Genomic DNA, 25,633 nt, shown 5'->3' on the forward strand with positions numbered 1-25,633 from the left:
GGAAATGACAGGTGCAATAGATTAAAACCCTGTAGTTAGCATTGACTACATTGGAAGGGGGCTATAGACCTTGAGAAGAACTATAAGCTGGAACAAGGAACTATCTGAAACTGAACTGACCCCACACTGCCCTCAACAGCTCCAGAGAAATTCTTAGATTTATTTTACTATTTATATTTTTTAAATTTTTTAAAAAATTTTAAGTTCTTTCAGTTCAGTTCAGTTCACTCACTCAGTCGTGTCGGATTCTCTGTGACCCCATGAATCACAGCACGCCAGGCCTCCCTGCCCATCACCAACTCCCGGAGTTCACTCAAACTCATGTCCACAGAGTCGGTGATGCCATCCAGCCATCTCATTCTCGGTCGTCCCCTTCTCCTCCCGCCTCCAACCTTTCCCAGCATCAGAGTCTTTTCCAGTGAGTCAACTCGTCGCATGAGGTGGCCAAAGTATTACAGTTTCAGTTTTAGCATCAGTCTTACCAATGAACACCCAGGATTGATCTCCTTTAGAATGGACTGGCTGGATCTTCTTGCAGTACAAGGGACTCTCAAGAGTCTTCTCCAACACCACAGTTCAAAAGCATCAATTCTTCGGCGATTAGCTTTTAAGTTCTTTATTACTCGCTTAATTTTCATTTTTAAAAACTACTATTACTCTGCAAAAAAGACCGTATTTTTAAAGCAAATTTCATATATATATATTTATAATTTTTGTGATTTTTTAAAAATATTGTGTTTTTGAGATCTAATCTCTAATCTAAATCTAATCTCTATTCTAGATTTTTAATCTTTGCTTTTTAGTATTTATTATCCATTTTATATCTTTCAGAATCCAATCTTCAGTACCCATTTTTACTTAGGAGTTTGATTACTGGCTTGATTGCACTGCCCCTTTTGGCTTTCCTTTTTCTCCATCAGGTCACCTCTATCTCCTTCCTCCCCCTTCTCTTCTCTACTTAACTCCGGGAGTCTCTTTGGGTATTCAGGGCTGTGGAGAACACTTAGGGAATGGATTACTGGCTCGCTTACTCTCTCCCCTTTTGACTCCTCCTCCTCTCCTCCTGGTCACCTCTATCGCCCTCCTCCCTCTTCTCTTCTCCATGTAACTCTGTGAACCTCTCTGGGTGTCCCTTACTGTGGAGAATCTTTTCGCCATTAACCTGGATGTTTTATCATTGGTGCTGTATGGATGAAGAAGTCTTGAGGCTATTGTAAGAATAAGACTGAAAACCAGAGGCAAGAGGCTTAAATCCAAAGCTTGAGAACACCAGAAAACTCCTGATTACAGGGAACATTAATCAAGAAGAGCTCATCCAAAAGCCTCCATGCCTACAATGTAACCAAGCTCCACCCAAAAGCCAAGAAGTTTCAGAGCAAGATATACCAAGCTAATTATCCAACAATGAAGGAACATAAAATACAGGCGGGGAAAAGTCACACCAAACCCATAGACACCTCACTACTGGACACTTCATTGCACTCCACAGAGAACAGATCCAGCTACACCCATCAGAACACTGACGCAAGCTTTCCTAACCAGGAAACCTTGACAAGCCACTTGTCCAACCTCACCTACACGGAGGAACCTCCACAATAAAGAGGAACTACAAACTTCCAGCATACAGAAAGGCCACCCCAAACACACCAATATAAAACAATATGAAAAGGCAGAGAAATATTCAGCAGGTAAAGGAACATGATAAATGCCCACCAAATCAATCAAAAGAGGAGGAGATAGGGAGTCTACCAGAAAAATAATTCAGAAAAATGATTGTAGAGATGATCCAAAATCTTGAAAACAAAATGGAGTTACAGATAAATAATCTGGAGACAAGGATTGAGAAGATTCAAGAAAATTTTAACAAGGCCTGAGAAGAAATAAAAAAGAGTCAATCAAAAATGAATAATGAAATAACTGAGATCAGAAGCACTCTGGAGGGAACCAACAGTAGAATAACTGAGGCAGAAGATAAGATAAGTGAGGTGGAAGATAAAATGGTGGAAATAAGTGAAGCAGAGAGGAAAAAAGAAAAAAAGAATTAAAAGAAATGAGGACAACCACAGAGACGTCTGGGACAATGTTATATGCCCCAACATTGGAATCATAGGAGTCCAAGAAGAAGAAGAAAACAAACAAACAAGCAAAAAAAGACCGTGAGAAAATACTTGAGGAGATAATAGTTTAAAACTTCCCTAAAATGGGGAATGAAATAACCACCCAAGTCCAAGAAACCCAGAGAGTCCTAAACAGGATAAACACAAGGCAGAATCCAAGACAGGTACTAATCAAATTAACGAAGATCAAACACAAAGAACAAATATTAAAAGCAGCAAGAGAAAAAGAACAAATAACACACAAGGGGATTCCCATAAGGATAACAACTTATGCTTCAATAGAAACTCTTCAGGCCAGGAGGGAATGGCAAGACATACTTAAAGTGATGAAAGAGAAAAACCTACAACCCAGATTACTGTACCCAGAAAGGATCTCATTCAAATATGAAGGAGAAATCAAAAGCTTTACAGACAACCAAAAGCTGACAGAATTCAGCACCACCAAACCAGCTCTTCAACAAATGCCTAAGGATCTTCTCTAGACAGGAAACACAGAAAAGATGCATAAACCTGAACCCAAAGCAACAAAGTAAATGGCAAGGGAACATACTTATCAATAATCACCTTAAATGTAAATGGTTTGAATGCCCCAACCAAAAGACAAAGACTGGTTGAATGGATACAAAAACAAGACCCCTATATATACTGTCTACAAGGGACCCACATCAAAACAAGGGACACGGACAGACTGAAAGTGAAGGGCTGGATATAGATTTTTCACACTAACGGAGACCAAAAGAAAGCAGGAGTAGCAATACTCATATCAGATAAAATGTACTTTAAAACAAAGGCTTTGAAAAGAGACAAAGAAAATCACCACATAATGATCAAGGGATAAATCCAAGAAGATATAACAATTGTAAATATAATTGTACCCAACATAGGAGTACCGCAATATGTATGGCAAATGCTAACAAGTATGAAAGGGAAAATTAACAATAACACAATAATAGTGGGAGACTTAAATACCCCACTTACACCTGGATAGATAGATAGATCAACTATCTACGATCTATCTTTCTGGATAGATCAACTAAACAGAAAATTAGCAAGGAAACACAAATTTTATTTATTTATTTTTCATGGTATTAAGTTAAATTTTATTTCAAGGACTGTCACAACCTAGAGATAAATAGGATCCAAATACTGAGATAATACATTTTGGAAAATAATATTTTCATGATAAATCTTACATACCAATCATCATTCCAAAAACTCTAGATTCTAGAATTAAGAGGGGGAAGGGTTTTACATTTAGGAAGTATAAGCTGAAATTATTTATTTCAATTCAATATAGAATAAGCTGAAAGTATTTCAGTTCAGTATAGAGTATTTATCAGAGTCAAGATAACAATCAATGTGTACAAAGATTTACATGACAAGAGGAACAATAGACAATGTAGCACCTTTAGAAAAATAATTAAAAGATTTTTTGCATTTACAGGTAAGTGTTACACTGAAAATTTACAACACAGTAATTTACTGCAATCAATGACAGGAGAGTTCCACAAAGAAACAAAACACTTACACTCCAGATTTTTGGAAGGTATTATTGGAATGCTTAACTGTAACCACAGAATTTGTACATCCTTAAGGACTGAGCTCACAAAAGTCACAAACGGTTTTCATAGCATATATTATGTAAATGGAGTCCACTGTGTTCGGACAGCTGGCTTAGTGTCTCTGACAAGTGTGAAGCCTGGAAGAATTACTGGCTTGATGGTGATCTTTCTGTATCCGGCAAGACAGACCTCCACAGTAACAACGCTGGAATATCTCTAGCCTGTGGGAGCCTTTTCTCCTATGTTTGGTGCACATTTGACCTTTCTTGAGAACAGGTTTACAGATCTTGGACCAGAAATGTCTAGCACAACACAACCCGGCAGCGCAGTCTGATGAGCGAAGACAGACAGAACCTTCTTGTCCTTTGGTATGATATATTCTTGAAGACAGTGTAGTTCTTCTGGAGTACCCATCCAAGGTACTGTGTTCATTACCAAAGCTTTCAATAATGGTTTCCTCGATTTCCCCTCGATGGAAATGATTTTGATCAGAAGGCATGCATATCCCGTTTTTGAAGTGATTCCCAGGGCAGCACATAGTGTGACACACGCAGCGTTTTCGGAGCTTCAGACAGGCTAGGCAGATTTGTGCACCGGCTCCGCGGATGGGACTCACGCAGTACTCGTCGGTGCTGCACTCCTTGTCCTCAGCGCACGGGTATGGCTGGTGGTTGTCAATGGTCTGGTACTTGTTGCCGTCCTCAAACGGAATTACGGGAGCAGTGCTGACTGCAGAGCCTGGGTGCCCGGCAGCGCCACTCAGCAGTGGGGGCATGTTCTTGATGGCGTTGGAATTGAGAACGAAGTTCAAGGTGGCGCTCACTCCCAGCAGAGGTTGACCGCAAAGAGCCACAGCCACCAGGGCGACCAAGACCCGGGCAGCACCCGCTGTGCCCAGAGCCGTCATCTCAGAAGGACTCAAGGGAGAAAAAGAGAAAGGAGGAATGTCACTTTGCACACCTAGTCCCCACGGAGCTGTGTTGGCGCAGCTGCAGAGACAGGGCTGGGAGAGCCTCCACCAGTCCCAGAGTCCTGACCCTGACTCCAGGGCTCTGCAGAAACACAAATTTTAAAGGATACAATGGAACAGTTAGACCTAATTGATATCTATAGGACATGTCACCCCAAAACAATGAATTTCACTTTTCTCGGGTCTACACAGAGCCTACACATCCTTGGCCATAAATCTAGCCTTGGTAAATTCCAAAAAATTGAAATAATTGCAACTATCTTTTCTGATCACAGCGCAGTAAGATGTTAACTACAGGGGAAAAAAAAAACTATTAAAAATGCAAACACATGGAAGCTAAACAACATGTTTCTGAATAACCAGCAAAAACCAGAAGAAATCAGAAAATAAATCAAAATATGCATAGAAACGAAAGAAAATGAAAACACAACTCAAACCCTATGGGATTCAGTAAAAGCAGTGCTAAGGGGAAAGTTCATAGTAATACAAGCTTACCTCAAGAAACAGGAGGAAAATCAAATAAATAACCTAACTCTACACTTAAAGCAACTTTAAAAAGGAGAAATGAAGGAAAGAAAGAAATCATAGAAGGAAAGAAATTAGTAGAAGGAAAGAAATTAGTAGAAGGAAAGAAATCATAAAAATTAGGTCAGAAATAAAAGGAAAAGAAACAAAGAAGACCATAGCAAAAGTCAACAAAGCTAAAAGCTGGTTCTTTAAGAAGATAAACAAAATAGGCAAACCAGTAGCCAGACTCATCAAGAAACAAAGGGACAAGAATCAAATCAAGAATTAGAAATAAAAATCTAGAAATCACAACAGACAACACAGAAATACAAAGGATCATAAGAGACTACTATCATCAACTATATGTCAATAAAATGGACAACTTGGAAGAAACGGACAAATTCCTAGAAAAGTATAATTTTTGAAAACTGAACCAAGAAGAAATAGAAAATCTTTACAGACCCAGCACAAGCATGGAAATCGAAACTGTAATCAGAAATCTACCAGTAAATAAAAGCCCAGGACCAGATGGCTTCACAGCTGAATTCTACCAAAAATTCAGAGATGAGCTAACACCTATCCTACTCGAACACTTCCAGATCATTGCAGAGGAATGTAAACTTCTAAACTTATTCTATGAGGCCACCATCACCTTAATACCAAAACCTAACAAAGGTGCCATAAAAAAAAAGAAAACTATAGGCCAATATCACTGATGAACATAGATGCAAAATTCTTTAACAAAATTCTAGCAAACCAAATCCAACAACATATTAAAAAGATCATACATCATGACCAAGTGGACTTTATCCCAGGAATGCAAGGATTCTTTAAAATCTGCAAATCAGTCAATGTAATGCATTGCATTAACAAATTGAAAAACAAAAACCATATGTATCTCAGTAGATGCAGAGAAAGTCTTTGACATGATTCAACATCCATTTATTATAAATACCTTCCAGAAAACACGAATGGAAGGAACATACCTCAACACAATAAAAGCTATATGTGACAAACCCACAGCAAACATTATCCTCAATGGTGAAAAAATTGAAGCATTTCCCCTAACGTCAGGAACAAGAAAAGGGTGTCCATACTCACCACTACTATTAAACATACTTTTGGAAATTTTAGCTACAGGAATCAGAGAAGAAAAAGAAATAAAAGGAATACACACTGGAAAAGAAGAAGCAAAATCCTCACCGTTTGCAGATGACATGATCCTCTACATAGTAAACCCTAAAGACTCCACCAGAAAATTACCAGAGCTAATCAATAAATAGAGTTAAGTTTCAGGATATAAAATTAACACAGAAATCCCTTTCATTCCTATACACTATCAATGAGAAAACAGAAAGAAAAATTAAGGAAACAATTTCATTCACCATTGCAATGGAATAAATCTACCTAAAGAAGAAAAAGATCTATATATAGAAAACGATAAAACACTGATGAAAGAAATCAAAGAAGACACATATAGATGGAGAAATATACCGTGTTCATGGATTAGAAGAATCAATATACTGGAAATGAGGATACTACTCAAAGCAATCTATAGATTCAATGCAATCCCTATCAAGCTACCAACAGTATTTTTCAGAGAACTAGAACAAATAATTTCACAATTTCTTTGGAAATACAAAAAAACCTCAAATAGCCAAAACAATCTTGAGAAAGAAGAATGGAACTATAGGAATCAACCTGCCTGACTTCAGGCTCTACCACAAAGCTACAGTCATCAAGACAGTATGGTACTGGCACAAAAACTGAAATATAGATCAATGGAACAAAATAGAAAGCCCAGAGATAAATCCATGCACCTATGGGCAACTTATCTTTGAGAAAGGAGGCAAGAGTATACAATGGAAAAAAGACAATCTCTTTAACAGGTGGTACTGGGAAAACTGGTCAACCACTTGTAAAAGAATGAAACTAGAATACTTTCTAACACCATACACAAAAATAAACTCAAAATGGATTAAAGATCTAAACTTAAGACCAGAAACTATAAAACTCCTAGAGGAAAACATAGGCAAAACACTCTCCTACATAAATCATATCAGGATCCTCTATAACCTACCTTCCCGAGTAATGGAAATAAAAGCAAAAATAAGCAAATGGGGCCTTAATAAATTTAAAAGCTTTTGCACAATTAAAGACATTATGAGACAGCCTTCAGAATGGGAGAAAATAATAGCAAAAGAAGCAACTGACAAAGAATGAGTCTCAAAAATATACAAGCAACACCTGCAGCTCAATTCCAGAAAAATAAACGACCCAATCAAAAAATGGGCCAAAGAACTAAACAGACATTTCTCCAAAGAAGACATACAGATGGCTAACAAACACATGAAAAGATTCTCAACATCACTCATTATCAGAGAAATGAAAATCAAAACCACGATAAGGTACCATCTCACACCAGTCCGAATGGCAGCTATCCCAAAGTCTACAAGCAATAAATGCTAAATAGGGTGTGGAGAAAAACAAACCCTCTTACACTGTTGGTAGGAATGAAAACTAGTAGAGCCACTATGGAGAACAGTGTGGAAATTCCTTAAAAAACTGGAACTAGAACTGCCATATGACCCATCAATCCCACTGCTGCTCATACACAGCAAGGAAACAAGAATTGAAAGAGACACGTGTACCCCAATGTTCATCGCAGCACTGTTTATAATAGCCAGGACATGGAAGCAACCTAGATGTCCATCTGCAGACGAATGGATAAGAAAGCTGTGGTACATATACACAATGGAATATTACTCAGCCATTAAAAAGAATACATTTGAATCAGTTCTAATGAGGTGGATGAAACTAGAGCCTATTATACAGAGTGAAGTAAGCCCGAAAGAAAAAACACCAATACAGTGTACTAACACATATATACAGAATTTAGAAAGATGGAAATGATGACCCTATATGCGAGACAACAAAGGAGACACAGATGTATAGAACAGTCTTTTGGAGTTTGTGGGAGAAGGCGAGGGTGAGATGATTTGAGAGAATAGCATTGAAATATATATATCATCATATTTGAAACAGATTGTCAGTCCAGGCTCGATTCATGAAACTGGGTGCTCAGGGCTGGTGCACTGGGATAACCCTTAGGGATGGGATGGGGAGGGAGGTGGGAGGGGGGTTAAGGATGGGGAACACATGTACACCCATGGCTGATTCATCTCAATGTATGTCAAAAACCACTACAATATTGCAAAGTAATTAGCCTCCAGTTAAAATTAAAAGAAAAAATTAATTAAAAAGAGAAATTCTGAAATTTCTATATCATTCCTTGGGTTCATGTGGTAGAGGTGACTGTAAGTAAGGAGGAAACAATATGACTAATTTTTGCACAGACAGGCTTTTCTCATATCCTTGAAGTAATTCAATTCATATTTGTTCATCAAAAAATTAATATTTTATTTATGGTTCTGATCTGCATCAGAGAATTCACTGAACCTTCTGTAATAAGCAAACCTGTCCCACTTTAAACTTTTCCCCCATCATGTCATGTTTTCAGTATTAATGAGAAATTCCTGAACTTGAAAATTGATTTGCAACAATGTTCCACGTATTGTCTATGCAGGGATTGTAAGGTGCTGAAAACTAAAATCTCCTAAAATCCAGATTGGAGAGAGAACATAAACTGGTTAAAAACTTGTATATCATATTTAAGGTTCATCCCTGGTGGCTCAGATGGTAAAGAGTTTGCCATCAGTGCAGGAGACGCATGTTCAACCCCTGGGTTGGGAAGATGCCCTGGAAAAGGAAATGGCAACCCACTCCAGTATTTTTGCCTGGAGAATCCCATGGACAGAGGAGCCCTGAGGCCTGCAGTCCATGTGGTCACAGAGTCAGACACGACTGAGCAACTGACACAACAACAACACAATACAGAAGAGCACTCATTTTCATTTTTGGTGAAAGCAGTGAGGAATGTGTAAGTGACTGCTCTAATCTTTCAATTAAAAGACATTAAAAAGCAATGAAAAGAACAAAATACGACTGACTTATGGATTTTACCACACCAAATTTATAAACTCTCAGACATTCCGCACAAAACTTGTATAAATCCGTAAAGTAATTCAATGGCAGATAACTAATGATGAAAAAAATATCTAGTCTTTGAAAGAATACAATAAAAAGCAAGATTCCTGCTAAATTCATGATGCAAAAGCAAAGGAATAGAACAGACAATTTTCAAGTACCTGGCTTACTAACATATAAATATATTCAGCCTCACTGGTAATGAAATAATTGCAAAGTAAGCTCATTAGCATATCCATTTTTTACATAATAAATACTGTTTTATTTGAATATTAGGAGGGAGGAGATACTGTGAAATGGTGGTCTCATGAACTGCATTTGTAAGGAAATGTTTGCCAGTATTCCTTGGCCTGGATTCCTTTTATCATAGTCACATAGGCACCATCTTAAATAAATAAATAAAAATACCCTTACATGTCTGTACAAACCTCCACAGCTAATACTCTGTTTGGCTATTTCAGGTAATAGCAAAGAGCCCTGGGCTTTGGTTCTACTTTTACTGGAAGCATTTTACAACTCAATTCACTCTCCTAATTGAGTCATTATGTCCATCATTAAGTGGCCAACACTGACTCTTGCACTTCTCAGTCGCTCAGTCATCTTTGACTTTTTCTGACCCCTTGGACTGTAGACCCCCAGGCTCCTCTTTCCATGGGATTCTCCAGGCAAGAGTACTGGAGTAGGTTGTCATTTCCTCCTTCAGGGGATCTTTCTGATCCAGGGATACAACCCGTCTCTCCTGCATTGGAGGTGGTTTCCTTACCACTCTGCCACAGGGAATTAAATATTTATATTTCTTTTTTCATTATAAATCAAAACATTAATTAATTAATCAAGTAAACCAGCAACCCCAGTGATCTTGGCTCTGGGTTAGTCTGGACAGACTCTCAGGTGAACTCAGTAAACGTTCTTGCCTGCCATTCCATCTGACCTTCTTCTGCAGTATTTACTGGACTCTTGGACTCAACTGGGTGGAGTCTTTGAGAGGAAAGTTGCAACATAGATGCCCCAGATCCTCTTGGATGGTTGATGATGGAGACAGAGGCTCTGTTTCCAGACAAGACAATGGGATGAAGTCAAGCATTGGTCCCCTAGTCAGAGTTATGAGTGCACAAGAAACAGCTATGTCCTGTCCATTCCAAGGTCGCCCAGGCTGAGGGATGCAGGAGAGGAGGTATTTATAGTTCCCCATATCTGCTCATTAGGTACATTTCCTTCCTGTTAGTACCATCTTTAATAATTAATATCCCTGTGGGACACTGGTCTGGACAGATAGGAAAACTTTCTTTTCATTTTCTGTTTCTATGAGACAGTGTTACAAGTCAGATGGATTTGGTATTTATTACTTCTCTCCATGATCTTTCCTGTCTTCTTTGGGGAGTAAAACATAAGGTCTTATCCCAACCTTAAGTCCACATATTCTCCAGAATCTAAGATTGAGTATTCTGCCTTGACTAGGTCCCTAATCAAAGCATTTACTCCTGGTGGGTCACAGCCCCTGATATCTCTAGAAAATTACTATTCTCATCTTCAAGCAGTGGGATAAATTTGTTCCTTTAATGTAAAACGTTGGGCAGTACTCTGCTTGAATTCATTACAGTATTGCCAAAAAGGTTAGGAATTTTTCACTTAAAGCAAAAATTAAGAGGTCTCAGTTCTTCTTTAGAAAATGTTTTTAATTGTAAGAGAGATATAGATCTTAGCAAACTTTGGGGGATTCTAGAATTTAATTTAATTTAAATTTTAGAAAACCCCTCTCTATGTGGTAAGCATAAAATGTTAGGCTGTGTCCAGTTCTTGCAACCCCATGGACTGTACCCAATCAGGCTCCTCTGTCTGTGGGATTCTCCAGGCAAGAATATTCGAGGGGGTTGTCATGTCCACCTCCAGGGGATCTTTCCAACCCAGGGATCGAACCTGAGTGTCTTATGCCTCCTGCATTGGCAGGTGTGTTCTTTACAACTAGTGCCACCCAGATGCAGGTTCAAATGCAGCTTCTGATCAGCAGGTCTTGCCTGGTGAGCAAGAGGCTTCTGGATGGTGATGATGGTGCAGGTACTAGATCAAGGCTGTGATTATGTTTCAGATTCTTCTACAAAGGCTACATTTTCTCTACCCCAAATCATCTTTGCATGAAATTTTGAAGAGAAGTGTATGCATTCCTTCCAAAGGCTGTGAAGATCTGAGTCCCATTTGTGTCCCTCTCATGGGACCCTAACCCTAATTTTTTGGGGTGCAATTGCACTCAAAAGTAGGAATCCTATTCTGACCCTATTATAGAAAAGTAAAGGGCTCACATACATAAATTTAGACAGAGAAAATTAATGGCTAACAAATCCACACACATATTCAGCCTCAGAGGCAATGAAACAATTGCAAGGTAAGCTCATTAGCACTTTCCTGGCAGCACAGCATTAAAGAAGCTGCCTGCCAGTGCAGGAGACACTGGTTCAATCCCTGGGTCTGGGAGATCCCCTGGAGGAGGAATTGGCAACCCACTCTAGTATTCTTCCCCAGGAAATCCTATGGACAGAGGAGCCTGGTGGGCTACAGTCCACAGGGTCACAAAGAGCCAGACAAAGTTTATGACTAAACAACAAAGCTCATTAGCACTCCTCTCTTTACATGTGATTTTTTCTTTTCCACAGAAGATACTGTGAGGCATATATCTCTGGAAAACTGTTGCGAGGAGGTATCCACAAGAATTCTTCGGTGTTCATGTTTATTCATTTATTTGCTTTGGTGGTGAGGTCTTTGTTGCTGTGTGGGTTTTATCTAGGTGCAGTGAGCAGGGGCTACTCTTTGTTGCAGTGCATGGGCTTCTCAATACAGTGGGCTCTCTTATTGCAGAACATGGTCTCTTCGGTGTGAGGATCGCAGTAGTCGTGGTTCTTGGCTCTAGAGAACAGGCTCAGTAGTTGTGGTGCATGAACTTAGTTGCTCTGAGCTATGTGGGATCTTCCCAGACCAGGCATCAAACCTGTCTCTTGCATAGGAAGGTGGATTCTTTACCACTGAGCTCCCAGGGAAGCCCAGTGTGTATCTTTTTGATCAAGATTGAAACATGGTCAAATATGTCCCATCAAAAAAATTACAAAATGCCCTAACTAAATTTTATATCCCTACATCACTAATAGACTAACTCTCTACTCAAATTAGTGAATTAGATACTTGGACTTAAGTTCTACTTTTACTGGGATCTCTTTATGCATTGTGTGTGTTCAGTTGCTCAGTCATGTCCAACTCTTTGCGACCCCATAGACTGTGACGTGCCAGTCTCCTCTGCCTGTGGGATTTCCCAGGCAAGAACACTGGAGTGGGTTGCTATGCCATCTTCCAGGGGATACTCCTGACCCACAGGAACTTGCATTGTGCCACCTGGAATGCCCCTTATGCCTCTCATTTCTCTTCTGATTGGGCTTCCATTTTTATCATTTACTTGGTATCACTGAACATTGCTTTACTGAGTTCAATGTTCAGTTCTCTTTTCAACATTATCAAAATACATTGACATATTTTAATCATGCAAGGAAATAACCACAGTGGTCTCTGGGCTCTGACCTAGGCTGAATTGGTTCTCTGGTAGACTCAGGTAATCATTCTTGGATTCATTGACTCTATCCTTCTTCTGCAGTGTCTTCCAGACTCTTCCACTCAACTACATGGAAATCCTGAGAGGAAGGTCTTCATGTGGAAGTCTGATTCTCTTCCTCGATGGTTGATGATGGAGACTGAAGCCCTGTCCCTACACAAAGCAGCATGAAGAGATCAAGCATTGGTCCTTTACTCATATTTAGGACTTCAAAAACAACAACCATGCTTTGTTCAGGCCCAAGTTGTACACGGTCAGGGACGCAGCAGAGGTGGTTATCTACAGCTCTCTCTGTTTCTCATTAGGTACATTACCCTCTGGTTACAGTGACCTGTAAGCACCTGAATTCCCTGTTGGACTTCATCTGACACAAAGTACATTTTTCCCCCTCCTAATTCTCTGTTTGCAGGATAACAGTTATAAGTCAAGTGATTCAGTTATGAATCCTTCTTCATCATCTCTCTTGCTTTCCAGAAGTCTAAACTCCTAGCACCTCATCTTATCTCTGAATTTAAACTTGTCTCCACTAGTTAGATTGAGGCAACTGTCTTGAATAGATCCCTTGGGTCAATAAAGCATTGACTTGCAATGGCTACACAGCTCATGGAACCCTGTGAAACCTCTTATTCTCCGCTTATAAGAGGGACAACATCATTCCATTAATGGCCATAACTGGGTAGTCCACTCTTTGGTTTCCTGATGCTCCCTAAAACTCTTAGGTATTTCATACTTGGGGTCTTTCCCTAGTGGCTCAGTTGGTGAAGAATCTGCATGCAATGCAAGAGAACACCTGCAAAGCAGGAGACATGGGTTCAATCTCTGGATCAGGAAGATGCCAGGGAAAAGGAACTGGCTACCCTATCCAACATTCTTGCCTGGGAAATCCCATGGAGAGAAGAGCCTGGTGGGTTACAGTCCATGCGGGCATAAGATTCACAGATGACTGAGTGACTAAACCACCACCACCACATCATACTTATATCTGAAGCTGACAGCTATCATTTTGCTCCACATTGTAAAAGCTTTATGTTATGAGATATTTTAAGTATTTTTAATTTACCATAACTTACGTTTGCACAAAATCAGGATGATCTAATTTAGATTTTAGAGAAGATTCTTTTATGAGGTAGTACTATTGTAACTCCATCCTTCATTTCAGGAATGGGGCTCAGAGGAATTTACTGTTCTAATAAAATTGGTGAACTGATTTTGGGATGGAGTCTTGGGGTTCTCTCAGGTTGCTTCCAGTTTTCATAATTTGTATTGTCATTTCCAACCAGGGATGGTTTTGCTCTTGGTTACTTAGCAATCAAAGGCGAAATGCTGCAAAAACACCCACAGTAAATGAGACAGCATTCAACACAGCTATCCTGCCCTAAATATTAACAGTTAGAACTGGAGCATGTGCATATACTTGGTCACTTCAGTCCTGTCCAACTCTTTGCAGCCACATGAATTGTAGCCTGCCTGGCTCTTCTGTTGATGAGATTCTCCAGGCAAGAATACTGGAATGAGTTGCCCTAGAACTGGAGAAAAACTCTTTGTATGAGCACTTCTCTCACCTCCTAGTGCATACAAGTCAGCAGGAATTCTAATTCAAGTGCAAATTCTGATTGACCAGGTCCTCAGTGGGCCCTTAGATTTTGTATTTCTAACAAGCTACTGGGCTGTGTCATGATGCAGGTCTGAGTATGTGGGTCGCACTTTCAGTAACAAAGCACCAGTTCTGTGTTAAATTCAAGTATAGGAACTTGAAAGTGAAAGTTGCTCGGTCATGTCTGGCTCTTTGCAACCCCATGGACTATACAGTTCATGGAATTCTCCAGGCAAGAATACTGGAGTGGGTAGCCTTTCTGTTCCCCAGGGGATCTTCCCAACCCTGGAATCGAACCCAGGTCTCCTGCATTGCAGGCGGATACTTTACCAACTCAGCCACAGAGAAAGCCCGAGAATACTGGAGTAGGTAGCCTATCCCTTCTCCAGGGGATCTTCCTGATCTAGGAATTGAACTGGGGTCTCCTGAATTGCTTTAACTTATGTTAAATTCAGGTAAAGCTATTTCAATTTTTATGTGACTGAGAGGCTGATATATGTTAGTTGCTTGATCGTGTCTGACTCTTTGCGACCCCATGGATTGCAGCCCACCAGGGTCCTCTGTCCATGGAATTCTCCAGGCAAGAATTCTGGAGCAAGTTGCCATTCCCTTCTCCAGGGGATAACCCAGACCCAGGGATTGAACCTGGGTCTCCACACTGCAAGCAGATTCTTTACCGTTGAGCCCTCAGGAAAGTCATATATTTATCTGAAAAAGATATTGTAGTAGACAGAATATGGGCCTCAAAATAATGTCCATGTCCTAATCTCCCAAACTTTTTGAATATGTCAGCTTATATAACGGGGAATAAAACTAATAGAGAAAACAAATTTGCTATTCATTGACCTTAAAATGAGATTAGCTTGGATTACCAAGGTTGGTATAAAATATACTTATGGTCTTCTAGATGCGAAGGTCAGGGGAAGAACTGAAGTCAGAGAGGGATTTGAAGATACTCTACTACTGGCTCTGAAGATGAGGAAAGGCCGTGAATCCAGAAATACAGGTGCCCCTGGAAAGTGATCTAAGAAGGCAATGGATTCTTCCCTGGAGCATTCAGACAGACCCCAGTTCTCACAGAGGTCTTGTGTTCAAGCCCATGAGATAAATCTTGACTTCTGATCCTTAGAACTTTAGTTTTTAAGGCACAGTTTATTAATTTGTTATAGCAGCTGTCAGAATGCAATATGTGTTGCTGCTGCTGCTGCTAAATCACTTCAGTCGTGTCCGACTCTGTGCGACCCCATAGACGGCAGCCCACCAGGCTCCCCCATCCCTGGTATTCTCCAGGGAAGAACACTGGAATGCAATATATACATTTATCCAATTAAATATGGTCTGAAGGTACTGAATTTAAACTTCTCTAGTCAAGTCATTTAGTTTCCTCTGAATAAAGATATTTTGTATTGAAGCCCAAGTTTAGTAGGAGAAGGCAATTAGAGTCAATTTGGAGATATTTGCTTCATTTAGTTGGTCCATCAAATTCTCTGTTCCATAAATATAAATGTTTTGATTTTGAGGCTTTAGTTAAGAAAATCAATTTATATAAAGAGTAGGGTCACAATTTTTACCTTCAATTTTTGGTCAAATTTCTACATTTATTGAATTTCATGTTAATTCATCCCTTCATTATTTTCATTTTCTTTATCCTCCCACTTTTTATAAAATATTTTTTCAACATGATAAATGAGATTATAAATTAATCTGCAAGCATATACACATATGTATGTGTATAAACACATATGTGAATGTGTTTATTTGGGAGAAAAATAAACAAATAATGTACACACATGTCTTATACTTGAATTTTTTCACTATACAGTTGCTTATACATACTTCATTTTTTCTCACAATATCCCTCAAAAGTTAGGTATATTATTCCACATCACCTACAGAAGTAAAGAAACAAAGGAGATTACATTGGAGACTTCCCTGACCAACCAGGGGTAAAGAATCTGCCTGCAATGCAGGAGATGCAAGTTGGATCCCTATGTCAGGAAGATCCCCAGGAGGAGGGCATGACAGAGAATCCCTTCAACAGAAAAGCCTGGTGGGCTACAGTCCATGGGGTCGCAAAGAGTCAGACACGACTGCACACACACATGCATGCATATAACAAAACACTAAAATGATTATATTTTTCTCAAGGGTTATAGGAATGAAACCAGGCAGCATACACTCTTAATTTTTAAATGAATAGAGTTTGTTCTGTGTGAAAGTGAAAGTCAATCAGTCGTGTCCGACTCTTTGTGACCCCATGAACTATACATTCCATGGAATTCTCCAAGTCAGAATACTGGAGTGGGTAGCTATTCCCTTTTCCAGGGGATCTTCCTAACCCAGGTCTCCCACATTTCAGGCAGATTCTTTACCAGATGAGCCACCAGGGAAACACTTGTTCTGTGTAACTCTGCTGTAATAAAATGTATTGCTATTTAAAAAGTGTTAGTGTGTATGTTAAGATAACACCTGGGGCAGAGGAAGCTGAATCAGGTCTCATGATGGTGGGAGATATCTTTCATGGGATAAGGAAAAGTTCCTTATGTGGACATTAATGTGGTGGAATTACATTAAGGTGATTCATAATTATTAAACTCATTTTTTCCTGCAAACTATTTAGCCTCAGCTCAGCTTAGTCATGCCTGACTCTTTGTGACTCCATGGACTGTAGCCCACCAGGCTCCTTTGTCCATGGGATTCTCAAAATAATAAAGAAAATGACACATAAGAAAATTAACAGAAGTGTCAGCTTCATCCACTATTGAGCCACATGTTCTTAGTTGTTCAGTAATGTCTGATTCTTTGTGACCCCATGCACTGCAGCCCACCAGGCTCCTCTGTCCATGGGATTCTCCAGCCAATAAACTGGAGTGGGTTACCATTTCCTACTTCACAGGATCTGTTACCAAAATCTTGGCTCCCTGCCCACCAAAGCCAAGTAGAAATACAGAGACAGTTTGGAGGAAATAGAAAAGAGTAGTTTTATTAATTTTGCCAGGCAAAAGGGAAACACACCAGGCCCCTGTCTCAAGAATTGTGTCCTCCTCTCCAGGGAACAGAGAGAGGCTTTATATCCTCATGATGGTCTTGTGTATTTTTCTCTTAAAGTTTCAAAACGGCCACAGTTTGCATCAGACAACTCAGCAACCGAGTGTGTTGTCCCTGAAGTTATTGGTCCATGGCCTTCTTTCTGAAATTCAGAATTCAACAAGATAGTATAAAGGGAGAAGAATGCCAGGCACAGAGTATAATCTATATGGAGTCAGAGAATAATTCTCTTTTTTGAAGCTTTGTGAAGGACAAATCTAGCTGCAAGTGGTTTTTAGTCATAACAGCTGAAGAATAACCAAGATTGTTTAATTCTTGCAGGCCTGTTTAGGTCGTAAGTGCCAAAGGCTGTCTACTCATTTCTGTTTTTGCTGCAACAGATCTCTCCCACCCGAGGATCGAACCTGTGTCGCCTGCACTGCAGGTGGATTCTTTACCACTGGGAAACCTGGGAAGCCCATATCAAAGGAGTAAAATGACATAAATTGGTTTAAGTCAGAAGAGCAGTACAACCACACACAACATCATGGATGAGCCTTAGAAACACAAGGTAGAGGTTCATGTCTGTGGATAGACTCTTGAGAAACCTGCAGAGCTCACTGCAACTTCCCACTGGACCACCTCACTTGACAATAAAGACACTACATTAAACAATTTTATTTTAGGAAATTTGTATGCAACAATAGCTAAATGATACAATATTTAACCAGACAGACCTGAGGGCATTTGTTTTGATATTTGAAGGTAACGTTCCTGATTACTTTGTTATTCAAGTTTAGTTCATGTAAGGGTGTGAAAACATGCCTCCAGTGAGGATCCTTTGAGGTTACTTGGAGAGGTTGGAAGGAAGGTCATGTTTGTACAATACCTGTGACCCTGAATCACATAGCTGAGCAGAATCTGAGCTTTCAAGTGAGTCATCTTTTTATAATGAGCATGGTGGGTGATGCTGAAATTGTTCATCCTCTGCCCTTCTAGAGATTGTGAAAAGTTTTGAATGATGAGAGCTATTTCATTTAGACAGATTGAAGGAATAATATTTTCTGGAAACACTGGAAACTATAAAACAGAAACATGAAAATAATTTAATAAAAAACCAAAACAAGCCACCAGTCCTTCATCTCAATAAATACACCTTAAAAATTGATATTGTTTTTAGCTTGCACAAAATAAAACAACTTTATTATTTTTTACTACAGAATAGTTGTTTTACAATGTCATGTTAGTTTCTGCTATACAACAAAGTGAATCAGTTATCTGTGTCCATAAATCCCTCCCTCTCGGACTTCTATCCCCCACATTCCATGGCAAATGGACACTTTCATATCATGTTTCAATGAGGAGATTAATTGTCTGAAAAAGACATATTTTGCATAGTTATAAATGTAGCATTTAATATTTTGCTTCATCATACTTAAGGTCAAGTCTGGTCTAGCATTATATCATCAATATTATATCCATCAATTTTTTCATAGTCATTTTCCTCTGTTGATTCTCCTTGGAAACACATATTTTGTCATCAGTTTTTGCCAGTGACTATGGTATATACAAGGCTGCCCTGTAGCTCAGAAGGTAAAGAATCTGCCTGCAACGGAGACACGGGTTTGAACCCTGGATCGGGAAGATCCTCTGGAGAAGGGAATAGCAACCCATTCCAGTATTCTTGTCTGAAGAATCCTGGACAGAAGAGCCTGGTAGGCTACAGTCCGTGGGGTTGCCAAGAGACAGACGTGACTAGCAACTAAAACTAATACTATGGTAGATACAGGAGACAAATTATATAGCAGAACAAGATCGGAACAAGTAGGAAACACCTATGATCAGTGATAATAACTAGCATTTTAAACTTTGGATTGTCAAGAAGAGAATAAGGTAGTGATATACAAAGGAATGACCTTTGTGACAAACACCGGTCACAATTTTTTCTCTATCATAAACTTATAAACAGCTGTGGTTGCCAAGAGGAGTTTTCCCCCCACAGGTGTGGTATGGCTTATAACTATTCTTTTAGTCAAACAAACAAAATCCTCAACATGATACATTTCACTTGAGAAGAAATTATTCTTAAGAGATCCCTTGAGATAAATGGGAGTCTTCAAATATTTCACATCAAAGGTTCAGTTCATTGCTGACGCTCAGTCGTGTCCGACTCTATGCGACCCCATGAATCACAGCATGCCAGGCCTCCCTATCCATCACCAACTCCCGGAGTTCACTCAAACTCATGTCCATCGAGTCGGTGATGCCATCCAGCCATCTCATTCTCTGTTGTCCCCTTCTCCTCCTGCCCCCAATCCCTCCCAGCATCAGAGTCTTTTCTGGTGAGTCAACTCTTCGCATGAGGTGGCCAGAATATCGGAGGGTAAGCTTTAGCATCAGTCCTTCCAATGAACACCCAGGACTGGTCTCCTTTAGAATGGACTGGTAAGATCTCCTTGAAGTCCAAGGGACTCTCAAGAGTCTTCTCCAACACCACAGTTCAAAAGCATCCATTCTTCTGCGCTCAGCTTTCTTCACAGTCCAACTCTCACATCCATACATGACCACTGGAAAAACCATAGCCTTGACTAGACAGACCTTTGTTGGCAAAGTAATGTCTCTGCTTTTTAATATACTATCTAGGTTGGTCATAGTTTTCCTTCCAAGGAGTAAGCGTCTTTTAATTTCATGGCTGCAATCAGCATCCCCAGTGATTTTGGAGCCCAAAAAAATAAAGTCTGACACTGTTTCCACTGTTTCCCCATCTATTTCCCATGAAGTGATGGGACCGGAAGCCAGGATCTTAGTTTTCTGAATGTTGAGCTTTAAGCCAACATTTTCACTCTCCTCTTTCACTTTCATCAAGAGGCTTTTTAGTTCCTCTTCACTTTCTGCCATAAGGGTAGTGTCATCTGCATATCTGAGGTTATTGATATTTCTCCCGGCAATCTTGTTTTCAGCTTGTGCTTCTTCCAATCCAGGTTCCTCATTATGTACTCTGTATATAAGTTAAATAAGCAGGGTGACAATATACAGCCTTGATGTATTCCTTTTTCCTATTTGGAACCAGTCTGTTGTTCCATGTCCAGTTCTAACTGTTGTTTCCTGACCTGCATACAGGTTTCTCAAGAGGCAGGTCAGGTGGTTTGGTATTCCCATCTCTTGAATTTTCCACAGTTTGTTGTGATCCACACAGTCAAAGGCTTTGGCATAGTCAGTGAAGCAGAAATAGATGTCTTTCTGGAACTCTCTTGCTTTTTCCATAATCCAGTGGATGTTGGCAATTTGATCTCTGGTTCCTCTGCCTTATCTAAAACCAGCTTCAACATCTGGAAGTTCATGGTTCATGTATTGCTGAAGCCTGGCTTGGAGAATTTTGAGCATGACTTTACTAGCATGTTGGATGAGTGCAATGAAACTAAGCCATGCCATGTGGGGACACCCAAGACAGGCGGATCATGGTGGAGAGGTCTGACAGAATCTGGTCCACTGGAGAAGGGAATGGCAAACCACTGCACTATAGTTGCCTGAGAACCCCATGAACAGCATGAAAATGCAAAATGATAGGATGCTGTGTGAGGAATTCCCTAGGTCAGTAGGTGCCCAGTATGCTGCTGGAGATCAGTGGAGAGATAACTCCAGAAAGAATGAAGGGATGGAGCCAAATCAAAAACAATACCCAGTTATGGATGTGACTGGTGATAGAAAAAAGGTCCAATGCTGTAAAGAGCAATATTGCATAGGAACCTGGACTATTAGGTCCATGAAGCAAGGCAAATTGGAAGTGGTCAAACAGGAGATGGCAAGGGTGAATGTAGACATTCTAGGAATCAGTGAACTAAAATACACTGGAAAGGGTGAGTTTAACTCAGATGACCATTATATCTACTACTGTGGGCAGGAATCCCTTAGAAGAAATGGAGTAGCCATCATGGTCAACAAAAGAGTCTGAAATGAAGTACTTGGATGCAATCTCAAAAACGACAGAATGATCTCTGTTCGTTTCCAAGGAAAACCATTCAATATTACAGTAATCCAAGTATGCCCCAGCCAGTAATGCTGAAGAAGCCGAAGTTGAACGGTTCTATGAAGACCTACAAGACCTTTTAGTACTAACACCCAAAAAAAGATGTCCTTTTCATTATAGGGGACTGGAATGCAAAAGTAAGAAGTCAAGAAACACCTGGAGTAACAGGCAAATTTGGCTTTGGATCACGGAATGAAGCAGGGCAAAGGCTAATAGAGCTTTGCCAAGAGAACGCACTGGTCATAGCAAACACCCTCTTCCAACAACACAAGAGAAGACTCTACACATGGACATCACCAGATGGTCAACACTGAAATCAGATTGATTATATTCTTTGCAGCCAAAGATAGAGAAGCTGTATACAGTTAGCAAAAACAAGACCAGAAGCTGACTGTGGCTCAGATCATGAACTCCTTATTGCCAAATTCAGACTTAAATTGAAGAAAGTAGGGAAAACCACTAGACCATTCAGGTACAACCTAAATCAAATCCCTTATGATTATACAGTGGAAGTGAGAAATAGATTTAAGGGACTAGATATGATAGAGTGCCTGATGAACTGTGGATGGAGGCTCATGATATTGTACAGGAGACAGGGACCAAGATAATTCCCATGGAAAAGAAATGTAAATAAGGAAAATGGCTGTCTGAGGATGCATTCCAAATAGCTGTGAAAGGAAGAGAAGCAAAAAGCAAAGGAGAAAAGGAAAGATATAAGCATCTGAATGCAGAGTTCCAAAGAATAGCAAGGCGAGATAGGAAAGCCTTCCTCAGGGATCAATGCAAAGAAATAGCAGAAAACAACAGAGTAGGAAAGACAAGAGATCTCTTCAAGAAAATTAGAGAAACCAAGGGAATATTTCATGCAAAGATGGGCTCGATAAAGGACATAAATAGTGTGGACCTAACTGAAGCAGAAGATATTAAGAAGAGATGGCAAGAATACAAAGAAAAACTTTACAAAAAAGATCTTCACAACCAAGATAATCATGATGGTGTCATCACTCACCTAGAGTCAGACATCTTGGAATGTGAGTCAAGTTGGCCTTAGAAAGCATTACTACGAACAAAGCTAGTGGAGGTGATGGAATTCCAGTTGAGCTATTTCAAATCCTGAAAGATGATGCTGTGAAAGTGCTGCACTCAATATGCCAGCAAATTTGGAAAACTCAGCAGTGGCCACAGGACTGGAAGAAATCAGTCTTCATTCCAATCCCAATGAAAGGCAATGGCAAAGAATGCTCAAACTACCGCACAATTGCACTAATCTCACACATCCAGGGTTGGGAGAGTATAAAAATGAAAAAGGGAAAAACTCTTAAATACTAGTGCTATCACAAAACGTAAAAGCAAGTTACATAAATTTCATTAAGAAGTTGAAATAGAAACTGCAAGGAAAATAAAAGAGGCATATTCCACTGCCACAGCTGGATCAAATTTGGCTCAGGATTTGAGCTGTTATCATGGGTATTTCTTAAGCCCTAGGGTAATAGATTCTTTCATAGATTTCTTCACAAAGAGTATTTTCAGAGCCCTCTTTAAGTCTTTATTTTTCAGACTGTAGATGAAGGGGTTCAGCATGGGCGTGACCACAGTGTACATCATTGAGGCTGTTGCTTTTGAATGTGAACTGTGGGTAGTAGCAGAGAGAGGGGACACTCCTATGCCTCTACAATAAAATAGGGAGGCACATGAGAGGTGAAATGCACAGGTGGAAAATGCTTTGTATTTCCCCCTAAGCTGATGAGATTTCATGTATGGTGGAAACTATCTTAGAGTAGGAGTAATGGATACACAAGAGGGAACCACCAGCCAGCAACAGAGGTATAAAATACATTACTGCTTTATCAAGAGAGATGACAGACCTGGCAGGTTGGATCATCTGATTGAACTCACAGAAAAAGTGAGGGGATGTACAGAAAGACAGTGGCAATACCATTATGCTTTCCAGCAAGGCATGACTGATGACCCAGGACAATAGCACCAGCAGTGCACAGAACCAGAGGTTCATGTTGACGATGTAGTGCAAGGGGTGACAGATAGCCACAAAGTGGTCATAGGCCATCACGGTCAAGAGAAAGATATACAATCCTACAAAAAGTGTGAAAAAATATAATTGAGTTATGCTGCCTTCATAGGTGATAGCTTGGTTCTGTGTCTGGAGGCTCCACAGCAACTTTGGGATGGTGGTGGAGATGAAGCAGGTGTCTACAAAGGACAGGTTGGAAAGGAAGAAGTACATGGGGGTGTGGAGGTGGGGGTCTGAGCTGATGCCCAGATGAAGAGCAGGTTTCCAAACACAGTGATCAGGTACACAGAGAGGAAAAGTCCAAATGTGAAAGGTTACAATTTAAATTTGGAAGAAATTCTGAAACTCCTGTTATGTTCCCTGGTGTCATGTGTTGGAGGTGACTGCAAGGAAAGGGGAAATCAAATGACTGATTATGGTACAGTCAGACTTCACTTGCATTGATGAAATGAAAATTATTTATATTTTGCTGTAAAAAAGTTTGTTTCAATAATTTGTTCATGGATTTGGCAATGTGTACAGGGTTTTGTACATGGGCTAAATCATGGCATCTGGTCCCATCACTTCATGGGAAATAGATGGGGAAACAGTGGAAACAGTGTCAGACTTTATTTTTCTGGGCTCCAAAATCACTGCAGATGCTGATTGCAGCCATGAAATTAAAAGACGCTTACTCCTTGGAAGGAAAGTTATGATCAACCTAGATAGTATATTAAAAAGCAGAGACATTACTTTGCCAACCCAAGTCCGTCTAGTCAAGGCTATGGTTTTTCCAGTGGTCATGTATGGATGTGAGAGTTAGACTGTGAAGAAAGCTGAGCACCAAAGAATTGATGCTTTTGAACTGTGGTGTTGGAGAAGACTTTTGAGAGTCCCTTGGATTGCAAGGAGATCCAACCAGTCAATCCTAACGGAGATCAATACTGGGTGTTCATTGGAAGGACTGATGCTGAGGCTGAAACTCCAGTATGTTGGCCACCTCATGCAAAGAGTTGACTCACTGGAAAAGATCTTGATGTTGGGAGGGACTGGGGACAGGAGGAGAAGCGGACGACAGAGAATGAGATGGCTGGATGGTATCACCAACTCGATGCACATGAGTTTGGGTAAACTCCGGGAGTTGGTGTTGGACAGGGAGGCCTGGCATGCTGCGAATCATGGGTTCGCGAAGAGTCGGACACGACTGAGCGACTGAACTGAACTGATAGGGTTTTGTGAAACAAAATCTCCTAAAATACCATCATGAAGAAAGACTATCTCAAATAAAACATATATATATATATACACACACGACTGAGCAACTGAACTGACTGACTGATACACACACACACGGCAACCATAAGTTCATTCTCTGTATCTGTGAGTCTGTTTCTGTTTTGTAAATTCATTTGTAACATTTCTTTTTCGTTTCCGCATAATAGGGATGCTATATTATACTTCTCTTTCTCTGTCTGACTTTCTTCACTCAGATGACAATCTCCAGGTCCATTCATTTTGCTGCAAACAGCATTATTTCATTCTTTTTCATTCATCTTAAGGAATAATGGATGTGGAAAGTAATTGGAAATATGCAAAAGTTTTATTTATTTGCATGAAGAACATTCCTTTTCATTTCTGTTTAAGGCAAGGATTTGCCAGTGAAGCATATTTAAGTGACCACTAAATGCCTTCAGTTAAAAAAACAAAACAGAACACCGAAGAGTGTGTAAGATACCTGAAAGAGATTTTACCACATAAAATTTTAAATGCTCACACATTCTGCACAAATAATTGTATACATATATGACATAATTACGGGTGAATGCAATCTTGATGGTAGTAAGCCAGTTTCTAGTTTGACGGAATACAATAAAACACAGGAGCAAAACATGATGAATTTCCTATTGAAAGCAAACAACTTTAACAGTCAGTTTTAAATGAGGAAGTAATGGACTAATGAATCTACATATATATTTAATTTTATTGGTAATGATATAATTACAGAGTAAACTTGTTGGCATACTCATTTCCACATAATGAAAGCTTTTTAATTTTTATATTAAGAGGCAGGAGCTACTGTGGAATGTATGTCTCGTGAACTGCTGTTGCAGGAAAATGTTTGCTAGCATTCCTTTATCTGGATTTTACTCATTATAGCAAAATATGCTTCTTCTTAGAAAAA

General features: G+C 39.8%; 2 pseudogenes; both read right to left on the reverse strand.

Annotated features, from left to right (window-relative positions):
• Nucleotides 1-3,791: 3,791 nt before the first annotated feature.
• Nucleotides 3,792-4,586, reverse strand: LOC129558446 (dickkopf-related protein 1 pseudogene; annotated as a pseudogene).
• An 18,318-nt stretch (nt 4,587-22,904) lies between these two features.
• Nucleotides 22,905-23,777, reverse strand: LOC129558128 (olfactory receptor 7A10-like; annotated as a pseudogene).
• Nucleotides 23,778-25,633: the final 1,856 nt, after the last annotated feature.

This window comes from Moschus berezovskii, chromosome 8 (assembly GCF_049115385.1).
Source record: "Moschus berezovskii isolate FMDL1 chromosome 8, NW_MosBer_1.0, whole genome shotgun sequence".
Lineage (NCBI taxonomy): Eukaryota > Metazoa > Chordata > Mammalia > Artiodactyla > Moschidae > Moschus > Moschus berezovskii.